Source organism: Ornithorhynchus anatinus, chromosome 12 (genome assembly GCF_004115215.2).
Source record: "Ornithorhynchus anatinus isolate Pmale09 chromosome 12, mOrnAna1.pri.v4, whole genome shotgun sequence".
Classification (NCBI taxonomy): Eukaryota; Metazoa; Chordata; class Mammalia; order Monotremata; family Ornithorhynchidae; genus Ornithorhynchus; species Ornithorhynchus anatinus.
Window position 1 is genome coordinate 18,032,365 of NC_041739.1, and position 21,237 is coordinate 18,053,601.

Genomic DNA, 21,237 nt, shown 5'->3' on the forward strand with positions numbered 1-21,237 from the left:
GGAGACATTATGCTCTGTCTTGTCACTCGTCAGATAGTTTTGTTGTCGGTTTGTGTTTCCCCCACTGTTTAAATACATTGAATCTGGATTAATTACACTGCTTTACATATAGGAGGAGAGTACCTCTCCCTTGGACACTGGTTCTGTAGGACTGCCATGTCCCGCTGTGCTTACAATTGGCCTTGGTGCATCAGACTGAGAGAGACGTGGCCAAGTCAATAGGGGGGCGTGCCAGAATGTATGGTGAGAAATCTGGCATATGTCTCGAGGATAATGTGCTACTTCCTCGGAAAACTGTCTCTATGCTGCTTTTTGAAAGGCTTTTCTTCCAAAGGTCACTTAGGTGATTGACAGCCAAAATCCAAGAAGAAAAGTGAGGGAATAGGTTGTCTTCCACACAAAGGGAGAAACACTACTAGTGAATTCACTGTCATTTCAATGATTTTACTCTGTTTTACCTACCAAAACAACCCCCTGCCCCCAAGAATAGAATCAATAAAGAATCCCCCCCCCATTTTGTGAGATTTATTTTTCCACTTCTGGTTATGTTTCCCAAAAATGTCTAGTTGGCAAGCACAAATGTTCTCCCTAACCATCAACAAAGACTTAAGGCTTCTCCTTTCACCTTTCCTCCTAAGATTATTTTCTCAGAGATCAAAGGAGGATAATGTACTTCCTGCCTTTGATGAGAAACATTCCATGGCTTTGTCATCATAGACGAAGAACAAAATGATGACCATAAGCAAATCCCTCTGGACAGCTGCCATTTCAAAACTGATGCTCTCTGCCTTTGAAGACAAAAAAACCTTTAGGTGAAATATTATACTGCCCTCTCTCATTTTTTAAATTTACTATGATCTTCAGAATAGGTAGTGTGATCAATCCTTTGGAAAATAAATTTGGAAAATTTCATTTGTCCAAATGACAAGAGTTCTTAATGCAAGTCCTAAAAATAAAGTCCACTTTGTTTCTGTGATAGAAAAATTGTTAAACACAAATTCTTTTTTTTTTTTTAAAGAGGATTGTTCTCTCTTAAGTAACAGACAGAGTACTCAAAATGAAAAGAAAAATCTGCATTCTGTGAGCACATCATAAACAGCATTTGTTCGCATGAGTGTGGCCTAGTGGAAAGAGCACAGGAAGGAACGGTTGCAGGAGGCCTGGGTTCAATCCCAGCTCTGCCACTTGCCTGCTGTGTGACCTTAAGCAATTCACTCAATTTGTTTGTGTCTCAGTTTCCTTATTTGTAAAATGGGTGTCTCCTTTCCCTTTACATTATGAGCTCCCTGTGGGACAGGGACAATGTCTGATCTCATTGCATTATATCTACTTCAGCCTCTAGCACAGTGTTTAATCATTCATATTTATTGAGCACTTACTCTGTGCAGAGTACTGTATAATTGGGAGAGTGCAATATAGCAGAGTTGGCAGACATGTTCCCTGCCGACAACAGGCTTACACTCTAGAGGAGGAGAGAAACATGAATATAAATAAATTATGGATATGTACATAAGTGCTGTGGGGCTGAGGGTAGGTGCAAATTCACAAATAAGGGTGATGCAAAAGGGAGTGAGAGAAGAGAAAATAGGGCCTTAAACTATATGTGACACTAAGGGTTGATATGACCCTTGTGTAATACATTCCAAACATTTTTTCTTATTAAAACCACCCTGTTGACTGAATGACAAAACCTAGTGATGGATGACACCTGAAGGAAACTTTGCAATATCAGAGCTGCTCTTTCAAAGCATGGGACGAAGCATCCGATTCTACATGTGTCTGGCCCACTGTTGTCTCTGGCAGACAACCGCTAGGTTGGTTTGATGACAAATGGATACTTAGTTAAGCTTTGGAGTGACTTATCAATCAAAGATCATGTCTGACAAGTACTGGGACAGCAAGGCTGAGCTAAGTCCAAGACTCCACCCAAGACCATATGAAGAGCTAAAAAAGCTTCTTAACTCCCCACCTTCTAGGCTGTGTCCAACCAAAGGCCACATCAACTCACCTGTATTTACTATTTACTTATCTTTACTATTTATATCTGTTTTCTCACTCTTACCTATGACACATTCATCAATATCCTCCCCAAGAACCTAGTAGTGTGCACATACCCGCTACTCAGTGAATACTGTTATTTCTGATACTACTGATACTCATATTAAAATTACTCAAGGTCTTTCGTGAAACTCCTGGGAGTGTCAATGAGTCCTTTTGGACCTAACAAGAGTCTCTGGAACAATATAGATAACTCTATCATCTTTAAAAACAAGGATGGGACCCCATAACCCTATAACTATTTCCTTAAAACACTTTCCCTGACAAAACTTGAGGTGTTGCAAACTTGAGAAGCCAAGGTCTTGCCTGCAAAATTAAAAAAAAAAAATGTTACCCCTGCAGTGGTGTGCCATGCCTGGAAAATATATCAAATCTAGTGGTTATTCTTTAGATTCACAAGCAGAGAATGGATGCTGTCCTAAGAAACCCACACAGGATTTTCCTCAAAAACTGGAACATCCAATAAATGCCACAGGGTTTCAGAATTGGCAACATAATAACTTTTTTAAAAAGAGGATGGAGCTCATTTCTTTCCAATTCTGGAAAAATTGTAGGTAGAATTGTCTGCAGCTACTACAAAATAGCATCACTGACCACTGATACCATAATTCACATGCAACTTTACAGTGGGGCACTTTAAACATTTCAGGTGTTTAATACAGTCATCTGCACACAGTAAGTGGTCAATAAATACCATTGTTTGATGATCTTTGATGCCTGTGACACAGAAAAAGTTTAGGGAGCAACATTCAGACATCTACATGGTATCTGGAAACCTTAAATGAGTACTTGGCATTAAGAGAAAACCTAGCTCCTGGCAACCACTAAGTATATTTGGCTGCCATGAGAAAAGCATTAAGATTCTAAGATTTATGCTGTAATATGGTTGGCACCATCAGGATGAGGAGGGCCCTTGCCTGATTCCATTGCCAAGGAGTAAATCAGGACTGTGTACTGGGTTCAGTCTTGTACAGCTTAATCTGCACAGTTATGCTTGCAGGTGTGATGAGGAATTGGAAGTTCCAATGACTCAAATTCATTGGGAGAGTCTTCTAAGTCCCCTGAAGGAGTATTAGTATTATTACTATATATTATATTATAGTAATAGTATAGTATTATAGTATTATTAATATAGATCAGTAGTTCAAGTAATAACTAATATGTGGTCACTATCTGCCAAGCCCTATTCTAAGCACTAGGACAGAAGTGCACAAATAAGTTTCAGACATATTTGTTGGCCCACAGGGGCTCATGATTTAAGAAAAAGATGGTGAGAGAATTGGTGATAGACACAATTAGGAAGGAGAAAACAGAAATATAAAATACAAGAATAAGGTTAAATATGACAGAATCAGTAGGATTTCAAAATTTTCATGGCTCAGATCAATTATCACAGAACTCACAGTTGTGACCATGGCAGTTACCATGTTCTAAAATTATGGTACTCATTATGCGCTGGCTATACCAAGCACTGTTTTTAAACACTGGGGCAAATACAAGTTAATCAGGTTGGACACAGTCCCTGTGCCACATGGAGCTCACAGACTAAGTATGAGGAAGTAGGATTCAATTTATGCTAAGAAGCTATAAGAAGCTATAATGACCTTTGGAAAATTGAAATTAAATCCATGGTGCAGCTGTGGCATCAAGCACATAGTAAAGTGCTCTTCACACAGAAAACACTCTATAAATACAATTGATTGAAGTATGAATTCAAATTGGAGGTCTATATACTCATATCAATATCCAACCTTCTCTGAACTTGGTTGCCACATCTGGGTTTCCATATGTAATATCAAGTAGCAAAACAGATCTTCAGGCAATGTGGTCCCAGAACAGAAACTCCAACAGCATTAAAACAATGCATGTTGCAGGATATCTTTGCTGGGTGGGACAGGTGAAGTGAATGTGTGATTGAAACAGACCCAAATAACTGCCTTACAGTTGAGTGGAAGCGAAAGAGCTATAAACAGGGAGGATAGAAAAAAATATTTTCAAATACAATAAACCAAGACCTCAGATGATGCGACATACCCCTAAGGAGATGGGAACCAGCAGCGAACAGATGAGTCTGACATTTAGCTATTAGAAATGTGTAATTCTCTCTGAGTTCAGGATTCAAGAAAATCATGAAACCAAGAGGAAGACATGCAAATGGCACCAGAGGCTGTTGATAATGCTAAAAGTCAGCAAGAGAAAATCTTTCTTCACAGATGATGAAGGCTTTGGCATCCTGCATTCACCTCCTCAGCAATATTTATACACAGTGGTAAAATCTTAACTTCAGAAGTCTCATCTTCAAACAGCAAAAGGGAGGTCTTTACATCTAGCTAAGACATTTATGGACTGAAATTCTCTGAATTATTATTTCCAATAATAGTAATGATAACAGTGATAATAATTGTGTTTGTTAAGCAATTACTATGCACTGTAAAAAAGCACTGGGGTAGTTGCAAGAGGATCAGATCCCACATGGGCCTTGGTATAAGTAGGAGGGAGAACAGAATTGATATAGAATTCCTATTTTGCAGATGAGGAAACTGAGGCATAGAAAAGTGAAGTGACTTGGGCAAGGTCACACAACAGGTACATGCAGAGCCGGGATTAAAATCCAGGTCTTCTGACTCCCAGGCCCATGTTCTTCCCTCTAGGCAATGCTGCTTCTCTGAATTGCAAAGGTACCAGTGAAAGGAACAGCTGGACATTCCCAACCTCTAACAATTAATATAGTTCAAAAATCTTAGAACAGGTTTATTTTCAAAGATCTTTTTCCATATTCTTATTCATAGTCGACAGAATGCTGCTTTCTTAGATGTAGTTTTTAAAAATTGCCCGCAACTAATAGGTTTTTTAATGCTTTTCAAAGGCTTACATTGAGGACTTTGCCAACTTAATATAGGAGATGTTAATTGTTACATAGGCGCCTTCTATTTCTCTTATTTTATTGTCTATATCCGTGTCTCCAGAATTCAAGTAAATGCAGAACTGAGACAATCTTCAAAATCACTGACATTTATAAATGGCGAATGAAGGCGAATTCGGACTCCAATTCACCAGATGCTGAGAGCAAAATTGGATGAATGATCTGAAAGTTGTTTAATTAATTTAGCAAAGATTATGGATCAAAGGGTAATAGTGTGTGAGATAAAAGCAAATATTGCAGTTTGTTTCAATAGTATGTATTTCAAGAGAAAACTTGTACTGGGCATTTGGGAAGAACAGAATGGAGTGACACATTCTCTTCCGGTAGGACAAATATAAAAATATTTACAACTAGGATCAAAATAAATACTTTGAGCAAACTATGTGCAGGAAGGTTGTTCATCAAAGTAAAGAAAACCACAATGCTTTTCTTTGGGTTTAGTTGTATCTTCTTCATGCTTCATAAATACCCATCAGTCACACCTGATGAGGTCATTGGGGTAGCATGGGAAGATGGTTTTTCTAACCTGGGGAGACTTCACATTCTTCTAATGGTTCTTGGGCAAAATAAGGGTGGTACAAGGGCACCAGTAATAGTTTGATTTTATTGCCCGAACAAGCTACTTTCGATAGATAATATGCCAGCATTCATTCAGCATTTCATTGTGCCAATCTTATCCTGTTGACTGAAGGTAACTAAGAGACACATTTATTATGAGATTCACATTCACAACTCTTCAGACTTTGAAGATTGCCCTGGTTACCTATGCCCTTAGAACGTAATTGAAGGCTTGAATTTCAATGGCAAAGATCTTTATGTTTTGGTACCTGGGCCTATTAGAGAATTCCTTTTTGATGGCCTATCACCCTCCCTTGTGTCAGTTGAGATTGTTTCGTTTCTCGCTCCTGTGATTTCATCTGGACAAGGCTAAGGCTGCCCAAATTTTCACTGGACAGGGCAGGGTAGAGCTTTTCACTGGGTCATTGATCACTTGATTTGCAAGAGGGTTTTTAACATTCCTCTGTTCTTTTGGAGTGTTGCCAAGGAGAATACTGGGTCATGGCTATATTGGTGGAGGGGAGGGGGTAGAGGGAATTGAACTGTTGCTCTTAGATTAGTGTGATTCTGTAGTTGTTTCTTGAATCTGTGCCCAGTAGTACTTATTACCTGAAATGAATTTTGCAAATTGAAAGAGACCAATTTTTAGCCTGCACATTTAAATGAGCTCTATGGCTTCATAAACACATAGAAATATTTTTAATAAACATTTTCTTTTCCTTTAGAATGAAACCATTACATTCTACCAGTACTAGAACATGCAGTGCAAACAGTAGGTGTTCAGTAAATATTGATTGATTTGATTGAAAAGTTATCAAAATAGTCTACTGGGTTGTTTCAGGATGTAAAATAGAGGGGAAATTTTAAATTGCCAGGAATAGCATATACATAACAGGTATTATAAAGGGTAGAGGGATTTTCAGTCTTTCAAATATTACCTTGCAATCAGATTTTGCTGAATTTTATTCAGTTAGTATTTGCAAGGTCCTGAGTTCTTTGTATTATCAAAAAATCTCAAAGTGTGTTTTTTCATTTATAGGATTGATTATCTCTGGCACTGGAAGTGGAAATACAGGATGGCATCATCTTTCAAGCAAAAAGGGAAAGAAAGAGTGGTGATACAGAGACAGTCACAGGAACTGGGGAATGTGAGGGGCAGAAGTGGAGGGCAGAGGCTGGAGATTTCCCCTGATCTCTCCCACTTTGAAACCTTATTGAAGGTCCAACTCCTCCAAGAAGCCTTCTTCCCTGACTAAGCCCTCCCTCTCCTCTCTTCTTCTCCCACTCCCTTCTGTGCTGCTCTTACTTGGTCCTTCATTCATCCTCCCTTCCATTCCCAGAGCACATATGTATATAGCCATACATATCTCTGTTATTTATTTATTTATTCATCTATTTACTTATATTAATGTCTGTCTCCCCCTCTAGGCCATGACCTCACTGTGGGCAGGAGTGTGTCTGTTTGTTGTTATATTGTACTCTCCCAAGTGCTTAGTGTTTTGCACACAGTAAATGCTTGATAAATATGATTGAATGAATGAATCTAAGGACTGTGAAGAGCATTGATTTCTTTAAGACAGCTACGAAAAAAGCACCACACTCAAGATATAAAGGAAATCAGAGTGGGACTCACAGGGAACAGGGGGAGATAAGCAATGAGTGTGACTGATATTGATGAATGTAGGTGGGCTGTGCAACAAATCAATCAATCAATCATACTTATTGAAAGCTTACTGTGTGCAGAGCAGTGTACTAAGCATTTGGGAGTACACGACAATATTACAGATATGTTCCCTGCCCACACTGAGTTTAAAGTCTAGAGGTGGGAGAGAGACATTAATAACTACTGCCAATAGAATTGGTAGTAGAGGGGTTAATCACTTTCAAAAGCCAGGTTATTTTAAGGGACAGGTTGGCAGACATAGCTGGTGAGAACTGGGAACGAGAGACAGGAGAAACAACAGCCCTCTTGTTGTGCCTCGATGCCTTGAGCAAGACAAAGACAAGGCTGGAAAGGGAGTCAGTGGCCTTGGGAAAGGGCAAAACATGCTGCTTGTAACAAATCACTATCCATGCTCAGTAAAAGAGGAAATAATGAATACAGTGCTGATCTACTTAACACTGCCTCTATAGTGTCAGATCCTTTTACCAAGGATAAGGACCTGGGAAATTTTGTTTTTTCAATTAATACCATTTCTCAGTGATTATGCTATGCATTAAGTACTAACTCTGTGCTAAACGCTGGGGTTGGTAGAAGATAATCAGATCATAAAGAGTCCTTAACCTCTTAGGGCTTAATTTAATGTTGGTATTTGTTAAGCACTTACTATGTATACAGGTAATCAGGTTGTCCCACTTGAGCTCACAGTCTTCATCCCCATTTCACAGATGAGGGCATTGAGGCACAGAGAAGTGAAGTGACTTGCCCACAGTCACACATCTGACAAGCGGCGGAGCCAGGATTGAAACCCATGACCTCTGACTCCCAAGCCCGGGCTCTTTCCACTGAGCCACACTGTTTCCAACTGAAGAGAAAGGGAGAGCAGGTATCATCCACATTTTGCAGATAAGAAAACTGTGGCACAGATCAAATTTAGTGGTTTTTCCCAAGGGTACACAGCAGACCAGTGGCAGTGGTGTAATTAGAACTCAAGATTTTTTCAATTTCTAGACCTACCTGTGCTCTTTCCACTAGGCCATGCTGCCTCTTGAGTAACCTTTTTAAACTCAGACAACTAGAAGTCACTTCACTTCTCTAGGCCTCAGTTACCTCATCTGGGAAATGGGGATTAAGACTGTGAGCTCCACATGGGACTACCTGACTACCTTGTATCTACCCCAGTGCTTAGGACAGTGCTTGGCACCTAGTAAGCACTTAATAAATGCCATAATAATTATTATTACTATTAGAAGATGAACAACAGAAGATGAAGAGCACAAGGAACTTATAGGAATGCTTATTCAGAGCAGAAAAGTGAAATATTTAAAATCAATGTAACCAAAAATCAGTGAAGGCTAAATATTTCTGGAGCCTAAAATTTTTTCGATTCTACCATTCTCATGGCAACACAAAAACACTTTTGTCAGCAACACAATGTTTTCTGTCGGATGGGCGCTAAATACTAAATTGAGATCACTCTAAAGGGACTGCAGAACAATGTTTTCTTCTCTCTTGAAGGTTGAAGTTCACTTTGTGAGGTTATGATGACAAAAAAAAATATTGTTTGGAATTTGCCATGTTGGAATCCTATTTGTGTTGTATATATATAAGATGCTTTTATTCTTGGCTACCAATTTCTAGCAGCATGGCATTAAAAGGATCATGGAGAGCCACTGTTTTGTTCCTATTTGTGTAAATATCTGTGCATATCTGAATAGTCATGAGAATGCAGGGATTATATTGGTAATCATTATCCATCAAAAGTCAATCTAGAAAATAAAACCACAAAGGAACATGGGCATAACTGCCTTAGAATCTGTGTCTTCTAAATGAGATCCAAATATTTTGAACTCTCTCTTTGATTCTGAAAGGTACTGGATCATATTCACATCCAACGCTGTGTGACCTTGGGAAAGTCACTTAACTTCTCTGTGCCTCAGCTCCCTCATCAGTAAAATGGGGATTAAGACTGAGAACCTTATGTGGGATGAGGAATGTGTCCAACCTGATTATCTATCCCAGCACATAGTACGGCGTCTGGCACCTAATAAGCACTTAAAGAATATCATTATTATCTAAGGGAACCCACTTAATGGCCGATGAAAAGCTGGTACTTACAAAAAGCATTTCATGGGAAGGAATAATGCTGCACTGATTTAGGAGGAGGGGCAGGGGAAATCTGGCATATGATTGTTGGGATAATCTAATTTTAGTGAACTCCTTGACACAGTCCATTAAGCTTCGGAGCTACTTCGTATAGTATCAAATATTTTTGTAAGATTAATAAATTCACGGTAGGGGTCTTGATGTTGTTGCATGAATTTTTTAAAAATGGTATTTGTTAAGTGCTTACTATGTGCGAAGCACTGGATTATGTACTGGGTTAGATCTGTGATAATAAGGCCCATGGGCTTACAGTCTAAGTAGGAGGGAGAACAGGTACTGAATCCCCATTTTGCAGATGAGAGAATTGAGAGGCACGGAGAAGTTAAATGACTTACCCAGGGTCACACTGTAAGCAACTGGCAGAAGAAGTAGAAGAAGAGTGGGTAATTAGGGTGAGCAAATGAAAGAGTAATCAAGGAAGTCCTTCTGGAGATGTGATTCTCTGAAGATCAGGAAAAGAGTAGTTTGTAGGATGTCAACAGGGAGCATGTTTCAGAGTGGGAGCAAGAGCTCAATGAGGAGAAAGAAGAAAATTAGGTCCAGGATATCTTCTGAAGTAGTTGCTGTGTGTAAGACATTATTCAATGACTCAAGGACAGGGAAATAGAAAACTGATTAAGGAGAACTGGGTCCTTTGGGAAACTAATGCATTGTGTGGCATCTACATGGAAATGACAACAACAAAAAAATGAAGACCAAACTGAAAGTATATGGGATAGCTGTAGTGTCCAACTTCCATAGGGCTGTGAGACCTGGAACATCTCCCTTCTCAAATCTGACAATTACTCTCCCCCTTCAAAGCCTTATCGAAGGCACGTCTTCCAAACGGCCTTCCCCGATTAAGCCCACTTTTCCTCTTCTCCCACTTCCCTCTGTGCCACCCTGACTTGCTCCCTTTATTCATCACCCTCCCAACCCCACAGCATTTCTGTATATCATTGAACCCATCCATGTTCACTGTTAAAAATCTCACAAAAAAAATGATATTTACTGAGTGCAAAGTATTGTATTAAGTGCTTGGAAGAGTACCATAAAAGAGCCCGGGCTTTGGAGTCAGAGGTCATGGGTTCGAATCCCGGCTCTGCCACTTGTCAGCTGTGTGACTGTGGGCAAGTCACTTCACTTCTCTGTGCCTCAGTTACCTCATCTGTAAAATGGGGATTAAGACTGTGAGCCCCACGTGGGACAACCTTATTCCCCTGTGTCTACCCCAGTGCTTAGAACAGTGCTCTGCACATAGTAAGCGCTTAACAAATACCAACATTGTTATTATTATTAACAGAGTTTGGGAATCAAGTTCCTTGTCCACAAAGAGCTAACAGTCTAGAGGGAGAGTGTACACACAGAAAATCCTTTCTGAACCCCAAGGATGATAGGTCTGTAATAAATAGAATTAAAAAAAACCCCACTTAATACAGCTAGAATTGCTTGCATTGATTTTAGGTTGTATCCTGAATTTGTTAAGGTCAATGTATGATTTTACTTAGCTCCATGTAAGTTCCCTTTAAATACTAAGGACCTGGACACATGCTTATTCTTAGGGTTGTATTAACCTTTGAAATACTAAGTAGAGGATTTGCATGTGTCCCATAAATATAAAAGGCATAAACAATTCAGGGATATTTATGTGAATTGAGAGATCTGAGTCTAGACCTGAGTATACTGAGTATATAAGGGTCAATAATTCATAAGGGGAATTATTAACTGTCAGCATTTGCTACCGGTCTTAAATGGAAGCACAAGGAATATCTAAAGATGCCATTTTCAATATAAGTGTCCGCAAAGTTAATTGCAAACATTCATGTCATCTATGGCCCTGTGGGAAGTTGAGGGGCTATATGATGGTTCATTACCTGGCCTTAGTTGTTTCGCTTATGATCATTACGTGAAATATTGCTCCTGTAATTTTCAGAGGCAGTTTAATTACGGTGTATTGATTAGGGTGCAGTGATATTTTGTGAATTGTCAAAGCCTCCGTTAATGACTTGGACAAAGATACAGAAATAGATACGGGTACCTTCCCAATGAAATCACGATTCTAAATTATTTCATTTGCCACTCTCCTCAGCCAAATTGTTTATGGCTTCTTCCCCTAGACACCTTACAGTTTGCCCATGCAGCACTAGTTAACAGAATCATTGTCCTGAATCTGATTTTCATCATTCTTGCTTGTCTATTCTTCTCTAGGTCCCCACCTCTTTCATTAGCTTCTCTCTCTTGCCCTCTCCCCTTTCATTTCTTACTCTTGTGATGCATTGGTCTTGTCTACATTTTCCTTTGCTCTATTCTAAAGTACATCAACAGAAAGCATTCCATCACTAATCCCCACCCTTGACCAGATTCTCCAATTAGGCACCCTTAAAATGTAAACGTCTACTGATTTATTCATGTGGTGTTTGCTTACCTTTGGGGTTTCCAATTATATTTATGTTTTCCCTTTATTTCCCATTGTATGTGTTCTAACTGGGACTGCCTGCATCTTTATTAGATTGTAAACCTCTGACTGATTTTTTGATAGGAGAGGCCTGATTATGCTGCCAGAAGAAAACTGTCATGTAAATTTATTCATTCCAATTCTTTCAATCTCTCTTACAAATCATTGCCATGGAAACAATGGTCAATATATTATTTCATGGCACATATTCTGCTGTTCTAATGTCATATCTTTTTATATTCTCAACAGTTTCAGCACCCTTAGAAACAGATGAGCATCCCCACAATATAACACAGTCTATACTAATCTAATTTATTAGTATACTTCTCCTTCTTCATAATATTTGTTGTCAATGTACAAAGAACCAGTTCATTTAATTTCATTCTGTCTGAGGTTTTCATGCTCACCTGAATTTTCAGTTTGACATTAAAACTTTTTTACCCCTACATGGTCATTGTCATTCAGCCATCTGATTATATGCTTAATGCTTACCTAAATACATCAGCGTAGCCATGCATTTGACCTTACATAAATCTACATCATTAACCATTCAAAATACACAGACAATAACAGACTTTATGAAAGAGAATTCTTAATAATAAAGGTGGTGTTGAAATACTTTCTTGACAGTTATAGGAGACTGATTAAGGATTATTAATGCCTACAACTCCCCTCCAAACCTCAAACCTGGGGCAAATAGTCCAAGGGAACACCTTGGTTCAATTGCCCATTAGGTGTCCTTCATATTCAAAGATGGTGTCATTCACAATGATAATTTCCCATGAGTGCAAAGTGAATGAGAAGAATGATGCATTATTGATGCACTTTCTTCCACTTAGTCTCAAAATGCCCTTGAAGTTTCTGATGGAAAAGAGTTCTTTCTTGAATGCAGCACACCTGAGAGTCAGTCTGCTGAAGTCATTTTGCAAAATTCAGCTGCCATGCCACATTGTTTGAGGTAGGGGTTTTTAAGGCATTTTGGCTCTCAGTCCAGCTTTGGGTCATCCTATTTCAGTTTGAAATGAAACTACTGATTGAATATTTTACCAATCATTAGTGATATGATCACTCACCCCACCTTCAAAACCTTATGACGATGGTATTTTTTAAGCGCTTACTATGTGCCAAGCACTGTTCTAAGCACTGGGAAGATACAAGGTAATCAGCTTGTTCCACTTGGGACTCACAATCTTAATCCCCATTTTGCAGATGAGGTAATTGAGACATAGAGAAGTTAAGTGACTTGCCCAAAATCACACAGCTGACAGTGACGGAGACAGGATTAGAACCTATGACCTCTGACTCCCAAACCCGTGCACTTTCCATTAAACCTTGCTGCTTCTCTATAAAAAGCTTATCTCCTCCAAGAGGCCTTCCCTGACTAAGCCCTCATTTCCTGTTCTCCCATGCCCTTTTGTATCACCCTTGCACTTAGATTTGCACCATTTATTCATTCCTCCCTTGCCTCACAGCACTTAAGTACATAACCATAATTTATTTATATGTATTAATGTCTATCTCCCGCTCTAGACCGTAAGCTCACTGTGGGCCGGAAACGTTTCTACTGACTTTGTAATATTGTACTCTCCCAAGTTTCTATTACACTGCTCTGCACACAGTAGCGGCTCAATAAATACAGTTGATTGATAGGTTGTTAGACTACTCTAAGTCTATGGATATGTCCCATTCAAGAAAGTTGCATTAAGGTAAAAATGGATTTAAAGCAAGTGGACTGATTTCATTCAAGCCTCTTGCTGATTGTGTCTCCATTTTGTCACTGACACTAAGAAATACGTATAGATGATATAAGGGAATTGCTTAAGAAGTCAGAGCTGGCATCTGTGCTAGTCCTAGGTCTTGTAATTTTACCTGTCCTTTTGGGTAGAACATAAATTTGAAAGTTGGGTGAACTTCTTAGCTAAAGAAGTAAGCATTGCTCAGTTGTTTGATTTTTAAGTTATCTATCTTGGAGTTGGGATCAATATATAAAATGAGACTGATCAACTTGTGTATTACTTATACCTCATGATGCTATCTCAGATACATATGAACAGTAGAGTATTTAGAATTCCCATACCCCTTTGTTTTGAAGATGTTTTCTTGTCAGTTAATACTATATTCCCCTATTATCGTAATGCAGATGTAAAAGGTTGTATTCTTTTCTAATTTTGCAATCCATAGACATCTTGAGTACCTGAAAACTCAGATATTATATTTATCTTCCTTTTCTATATTTCCTTGTATAGCACCCACAAGACTATTGGATGAATTAGCTTCATATAATTATTGATAAAGTTGCCCTGATCCTAATTAATCAAATCCCCAAGTATCAATTCCCCCTCTAGACTGTAAACTTGCTGTAGGCAGGGAATATGTCCATTTATTGTCATATTGCACTCTTTCAAGCGCATATTACAGTGCTCTGCACATAGGAAGTGCTCAGTAAATATGATTGCCTGACTGAAAGGAAAATTTCCCCTGGAATGGGAAAAACAGGAACAAAGCCTCCAAACTTTTAAAAGGTTTGGAAGGTTGTGCTGATTTGGATGAGAGGAACTCAAAGACTATTTCCTAGCAGCAACTATGTATTCCTGGTTTTGCTGTTGTTGCTGAATGGCATTTATGGCATTTATTAATCACTTATTATGAAATATGCTGGGTTGGATACAAAGTTGTGAGATTGCACAGAGTCCTTGTCCTCCAGTGGACTCAGTCAGGTTATTTTACCCCCAGTCAATCATATTTATTGAGCAAAGCACTGCATGAGAAGCAGTGTGGCCTGGTGGGAGAAGCAGCTTAGCCTGGTGGATAGAGCCTGGGCTTGGGGGTCAGAAAGTCTTGGGTTCTAATCCTGACTCCAACACTTGTCTGCTCTGTGACCTTGGGCAAGTCACTTAACTTCTCTGTGCCTCACTTACCTTTTCTGTAAAATAGGGATCAAGACTTTGAGCCCCAGGTGGGATTTTGTCTGTGTCCAAACTGAGTAGCTTATATCTACCCCAGAACTCAGTACAGTGCCTGGTATCTAGTAAGTGCTTAATAAAAACCATAACCCCACCCTCTGCAAAAAGCACTTGAGAGAGTACGGTATAACAGATTTGGTAGACTTTCTTTCTGTTTACAAGGAGCTTTCAGTCTAAAAGGGGCGAAAGACATCCTCAGTTTACAGATGAAAAAACTGAGGCCCAGGGAAGTTGAGTAACTTATATATGATCACACAATAAATAGATCAGTAATGTTGTTGGGATTCTAACCTGGGTCACCCAATTTAGAATTCTTCTGCTATCCTACTGTCCCATTTTCATGGCTGTATTTGGTGTTTCAATTCTTAACCCCTTCCAGAACTCCTGAATGAAAGAAAAAGTTATCACGTGCTGACTCCAGATATTATAATTTTGGTGCCAAAAGTTAATTTAGAGAATTCATCCAAGATTAGTTATAAAGTTTAAGATTGTAAATAAATTCCTGTCCCTAAACACATAGGTTTTCTGGGCAGCGAATACAATTTAAAGCCTATAAAAGGAAAAGAAATTAAAGCAGAACTAGAACATTTGACTTCTGCATATTTTCAACATGTAATCACTCTCTTGGTAATATTGAAAAAAATATAAGGAGCAGCATTTTTTCCAGTAACATCTGACAGACAAAAAAAGGTGCCTGAAAAAAATCAATGGACTTTCCTAAACTTTCAGCTTTCTGTTTTTCATTCCATTCCCAGATATTCTTTTTACCGTACTCAAAAACATTTTTTTTTCTCTTTCAAGTCAACGAGTCCTGGATCCTTGTTTTGCACCACCCTTATCTCATAACTTCAGCATAGCAATGCTCCATGTCACAAGTTCCCCAAATGGGGGGTGGTGAAGCTTATGTAAAAAAAAAAAGAAACAAAGTTTGCATTTTCAAAAGTTTGGAAACTGTTCTAAATCTAAGTGGGGCAGTCCCTGAAAGCAATGCAAGATTCGGCACCTCAGGAGAGCACATTAGCACAGCTTCCAGCATACTTGGTTTGACAGTTTATAAATCTTACACTCTCCACGATCAGATAGAACTGCCCTAATTTTTCTTCATTAGCAATTCCCACCATTTGCATCATCAGGGTAGGTGTTCTTGGAAGTCAAGGATTGCTGATTCTATCTAAAATTCTTAGCTGGTATCTATCCAGATAATGTGAAGAGTAGGCTAAACCTGCCCAAGGCAAGTATACTTTTGATAGAAATTTTTCACTGGCTCCAGAGATGAAGGTGGGTGGTGAGGCAAGGATTTTCCATGAGAAAGGCTAAAGCTCCGTGAGGGTGAACTAATTTCTGTATGATGTCATTATGTAGTGCAGCCTACCATAATAATGTTGTACAGAATGTGAGGAGGAGGCTATTCATCCCTGCCTCAGAATGACCAAATATCTGAAGCAGGTCCTGGCCTGGACAGAGTTAAGTGAAGCTCTGCTGGGGCCCTGTAAATTTCATGCTTATAAAGGAACACTGAATGATTATCGTTATTATTATTGGCATTAATGATATTAATAAATGTATTTATAATATTAATTCTAATAATAATAATAATGTTGGTATTTAAGTGCTTACTATGTGCAGAGCACTGTTCTAAGCTCTGGGGTAGATAGAGGGTAATCAGGTTGTCCCTTATGAGGCTCACAGTCTTCATCCCCATTTTACAGATGAGGTAACTGAGGGACAGAGAAGTTAAGTGACTTGCCCACAGTCACACAGCTGACAAGTGGCAGAGTCAGAATTCGAACCCGTGACTGCTGACTCCCAAGCCCGTACTCTTTCCACTGAGCCACTCGTATTCCAGTTAGTATCATTAGTAGTAGTAGCAATAATAAACGATAACAATAGGTGTGGTATTTGTTAATTGCTAAGATGTGCCAAATTAATCAGGTCAGCCACAGCCCCCATCCCACATGGGGTTCAGATTCTGAGTAGGAAGGAGACCAGGCATTGAATTCCCAGTTTATAGCTAAAGAAACAGCCACTGAGAAATTAAATTGACTTGTGCAAGGTGACCTCATCTGGAAAATGGTGATTAACATTATTAGCCTTATGTAGGAGGGGAACTGAGCATGGGCCTGTGAGTCAGAAAGACCCTTGTTCTAATCCCACTACACCACTTCTCTGCTGTGTGACCTTGGGCAAGCCATTTAACTTCTCTGTGCCTCAATTATGTTATCTGTAAAATGGGGATTAAGACTGCGAGCCCCTTGAAGGACAGGGACTGTGTCCAACCCAATTTGTTTGTATCTACCTCAGCACTTAGTACAGCGCCCAACACAACATAGTAAGCACTTAAGAAATACCATAAAAACATAAACAACAAAAAACCCCTGATTATCTTGAATCTACCCTAGAGCTTAGTACAGTGCCTGACACTTACTAAGCACTTAACAAGTACCATAAAACAAACAAAATAACAAACAAGTGGTGTAGCTGGGATTAGAATTCTGGTCCTCTGATTTCCAGGCCTCTGGTCTTGCTCCTGGGTCACAATGCTTCTCAATCCACAAACCATGAGCAAACATTTAAAAGGCTAAATCCTTTTTTAATCAATTGCCAATTCAATCAGTCAACTGCACATTACATTACTAAAATTTAATGATTCAAAGGGTGTTGAAATACCTCTATATTTTGACCTCTGATAAACACAGATTTTGAATATGGATATTTCAAGAGGTTTTTTTGCATTTGCTAGATGAGGAGACCTCAAAAATATAGTTGATTTTAGGGTATAACCCCAGGGGATACTAAAGATAATCTTTCTTCTTTGGCTCTTATAGGAAAGCCAGCTGTCTACAGACCTATAATTCTTCTGGATGAGGAATAAGCTGTTCAGAGCCAAATGGATTCTGGGTAGTTTCAAAGGAAACTCAGGAAAGAACTTGCAACAAAGGAATTTTCAAGTGCTTAATCTAGTAAGGAAAATTCTTTTGTTTCTAAGAACCTTTGGCAAATTCTTATATTGTTTTGAGTTGCCAAAATGGTAGAGCTTGCCAGCACTGGATAAATGACATATCCAATTTCTAAGTAAAATATTTTTTAGCTGACCCTTACTTAGTCAATTGACTCGAAAAATAATATAAAGTTGCAGATTGTCCACAAACATTTGAAAAATATGGATGAATTATCAGCATTCATGTTGACATTTTGGGTACTGTTCAGTGAATTTTAAGTTCTAAGGCCTTCCTCCCATTTCAAGATTCTTCATCTTTGATCAAATAGGGATGGTAGTTGATGACCCTTCTAGGTGACCTATACCAAATCCTTGGGGTCCATACCTGTCCACTTGAGAACCTGTGGGTTATTTGTGATCCTAACCAATATGTACTCCAGCCATCTAGACTGTAAGGTCATTGTGGACAGGGAAGGTGTTTTATTGTACTCTCCCAAATGCTTGGCCCAGTGCTATGCATGTGGAAAAGTTCAAAAAATATGATTGATTAATTTGATTCCAGGCTAACTTGGGCTTGTTTTTGAATATGTCCACATAAGCTGCAATGGGCTTTGGTCACAATGGTATTGGTCACATGAGAGAGAGAGAGATGGGATAATGCTGTAAACAGAGGACTTATTAAAACAGGAGAGCAGCAAGCATAATACACAAAGGCTATTGAAGAAGTTTAAAGCAACCAAACCTTTACAAAATGGAATGCCAAATCACCTTTGAAAGATGTGCATCCTACTAGGAAGTGTCTGGGCCTAGGAATCAAGAAACGAAGGTTTTAGATTTGGCTCTGACATTGCCTGCTGTGTTCTTGGGCAACCACTCTTAACTTCTCTATGCCTTGGTTTACCTATTTGAAAATGGGGGTAAGATAGATCTTCTCCCTCCCCCTTGGACTGTGAGATCCAGATGGAGCAAGGACTCTATCTGATCTGCTTATTTTAAATCTACTCTCTGCCTGGTATATAAAAGTGTTTAACAAATATTATTACCATTAATATTGTTATTATGATCATTATTATTATTACTATTATTATTATTACCATCAAGTGGAGGTAATAATGTTTGGATAAAATGTTCGGATAAAGGTAAAAATGTTTGGATTGTCCTGAAGTCTCTTCAACCTGTAACGTAAGTGGTTTTAAGACAACTTAAGAGAACTTAAGAGTGGATTTGATTTAACAAAGCAACTCAAAAAGTAATTGAATGGAAAACAAGAGTAGGTGCGAGGGAAATGGAGGTGAGTAAGAAATTCAAGACCTCATTTTACCATCTGAAAGTCTTCTTGGCCATTTACTTTCTTAGTAGGATATTCTGGGCCACACTTTGAAAGGAAAGTCTAGCTATATTTATGGTAAACTGGGGATACCAGGGACCACAAAACTATCAATAAAGACAAATATGCGGATCTTACCCAGTTTGGTACAACAAAATTTCCTTTGATGCAATCGAACCGATAGTGTTCAATGTCTCTGCATTCATATCCCACAGGACAGGGTTTAAGACTGCAGTATCCTCCATCTTGAATGATTTCTTAGAAATATAAAACAAAGATGAACATGAACAATACACCATTCATGTAGAAATACATTGCAGACAATTCAAAAGAGCTAATGGGTTTTGTTTTTAGTTCATATTTCATTGAGCCTTCTGCACTGATGCTAACCAGTGGAATATTCTTAAAAAAAAAGAATCTGCATTAAAGATAGAGAAGTCTTTAATAATGCGGTTGAAGCATTAAGCTTATTATAAAACATTTATGATGTGTTTATTCCAACTCATTTCCTAAAGTGTTTTACTTTTATGTGGGTTCTTCCAATTTGCTCAATCTCTGTCTTTTAAAACTAAGTACCTAGATCCCAGCTCAGGTTCAAATGAGATTTCTAAATGCAAATATAATACCAAAAAATTTAAGAAGTAATGTTCCCCACAGCGAGGTTTCTCTGATAGTGTTGGGCATGGCCTGTTCACATTTTCAGGTCACTAAAGGACAAAATAGGGCCCTGAAGTGTCCACATGACCATCAGGCAGAATAAAACTGGCAGTTTTAAGTGTACTTTCATCACCTAAAGAATGTTGTTCAAAATTAGTCCATACTTCTCTAATCGAATGTCATATACCTCACAGAGCCTTTGAATGTTTTCTAATTTTCTCCCTTAATTGAATCCTCATAATTTCATTTTTTTATTGTTTGGCAAATTATCATTTTCAATTAAAGGATTGCTTTATTGGGTGAATGGTGGTTAGGTACTAATTGCAATCTTTAGGGCATAATGATATATTCAATAGTCTTTTTTTTTCAAACCAGAATCACAGGACTTCACACCTTAAGAAATATATATTTTCAAACAACCTGGAAATGGTATTCTTTTGTATGGGAATTCTTCTTTTTAATTTTGTCATGGTATTAGTTAAGTGCTTACTATGTGCCACACCTGTGCTAAGCACTGGGGTAATTGGTGCTCGCTGAAACCTCGCTATGGGGAACATTACTTCTTCAATTTTTTGGTATTATATTTGCATTTAGAAATCTTATTTGTACTTGATCCGGGATCTAAGTACTTAGTTTTGAAAGACAGATATTGAGCAAATCGGGAGAAGAACCCACATTAAAGCAAGTTAATCAGATTGGATACAGTTCATGTCCCAGATGAGGTGAACTGAAGCACAGAGAAGTTAAGTGACTTTGCTAAGATCACAGAACAGATAAGTGGCAGAGTTAGGAGTAGAACCTAGGTTCTCTGACTTCCAGACCAGTACTTTTTCCACTAGGCCACAATGCATCTCAATGTTGTTATTAGAATAGTTGTTAGTTAGTTAGAAAAGTTATTTTAAACAACTTGAAAAAAGCTACTTCATTCATAAAATGCAGTTTATTATGGGAAAGACAATGAACTGGTGATTTTCTTACCTTTTTTACTGTATAATAAATATTTGGCCGGGAAATCAAATTATTTAATGAAATCATTACCCAAACAGTTTTACCCTTTTGGATAAAATTTATTACAAGAACCTTAGTTTAAAAGGGTTATATTCATCTTTTAAAATGTTATAGTCACAATCCTATTTATTAAAATATTTTCCTTTTGGATTTCAATCATTTCTCAGCTGAACAAAAGCATTAGCAAGTTACACAGTGGGGTAAAGTTCAGGGTCAAAGAGAACCAACTACAATTAGATTCCCTTGTTTTGGGTAAACCATTAGTCCAGAAAGTGATCTCCATAGTTGTCACCAAACTGCCTCTGAAACTGCCTCAGTGGATGCCATTTTAGAGATGGCAAATGAGATGTGGCCACAATCTCCTACTTCACAGAAAATAAAAATCATTAGTCTGGGTGAATGCAACTGGAATTTCACTTTCCAGAAAATTTCCTCAATGTAGAAGGTCTTCCATTCGGACTCATTTCTGATTAATGAAATCGATCTCTGAAAATAAAGTACTTCACGTTGTTATTATTCTGTTTTGAGGGTCACCTACAATTAAG

At 38.4% G+C, this 21,237-nt stretch overlaps 1 long non-coding RNA gene across 2 annotated transcripts in view; it reads right to left on the minus strand.

The window, feature by feature from the left end:
- Positions 1 to 21,237, minus strand: part of LOC103171443 — a 94,570-nt gene that overhangs the window by 19,136 nt on the left and 54,197 nt on the right. The window contains exons 4-5 of one of the 2 annotated variants that reach the window (XR_005660655.1): positions 19,166 to 19,284; positions 18,469 to 18,506 (exon numbers count right to left, since the gene is read on the minus strand). This is a non-coding gene — a long non-coding RNA (uncharacterized LOC103171443). The remainder of the gene's footprint in view (positions 1 to 18,468; positions 18,507 to 19,165; positions 19,285 to 21,237) is intronic. The other variant, XR_005660656.1, reaches the window with a different exon arrangement.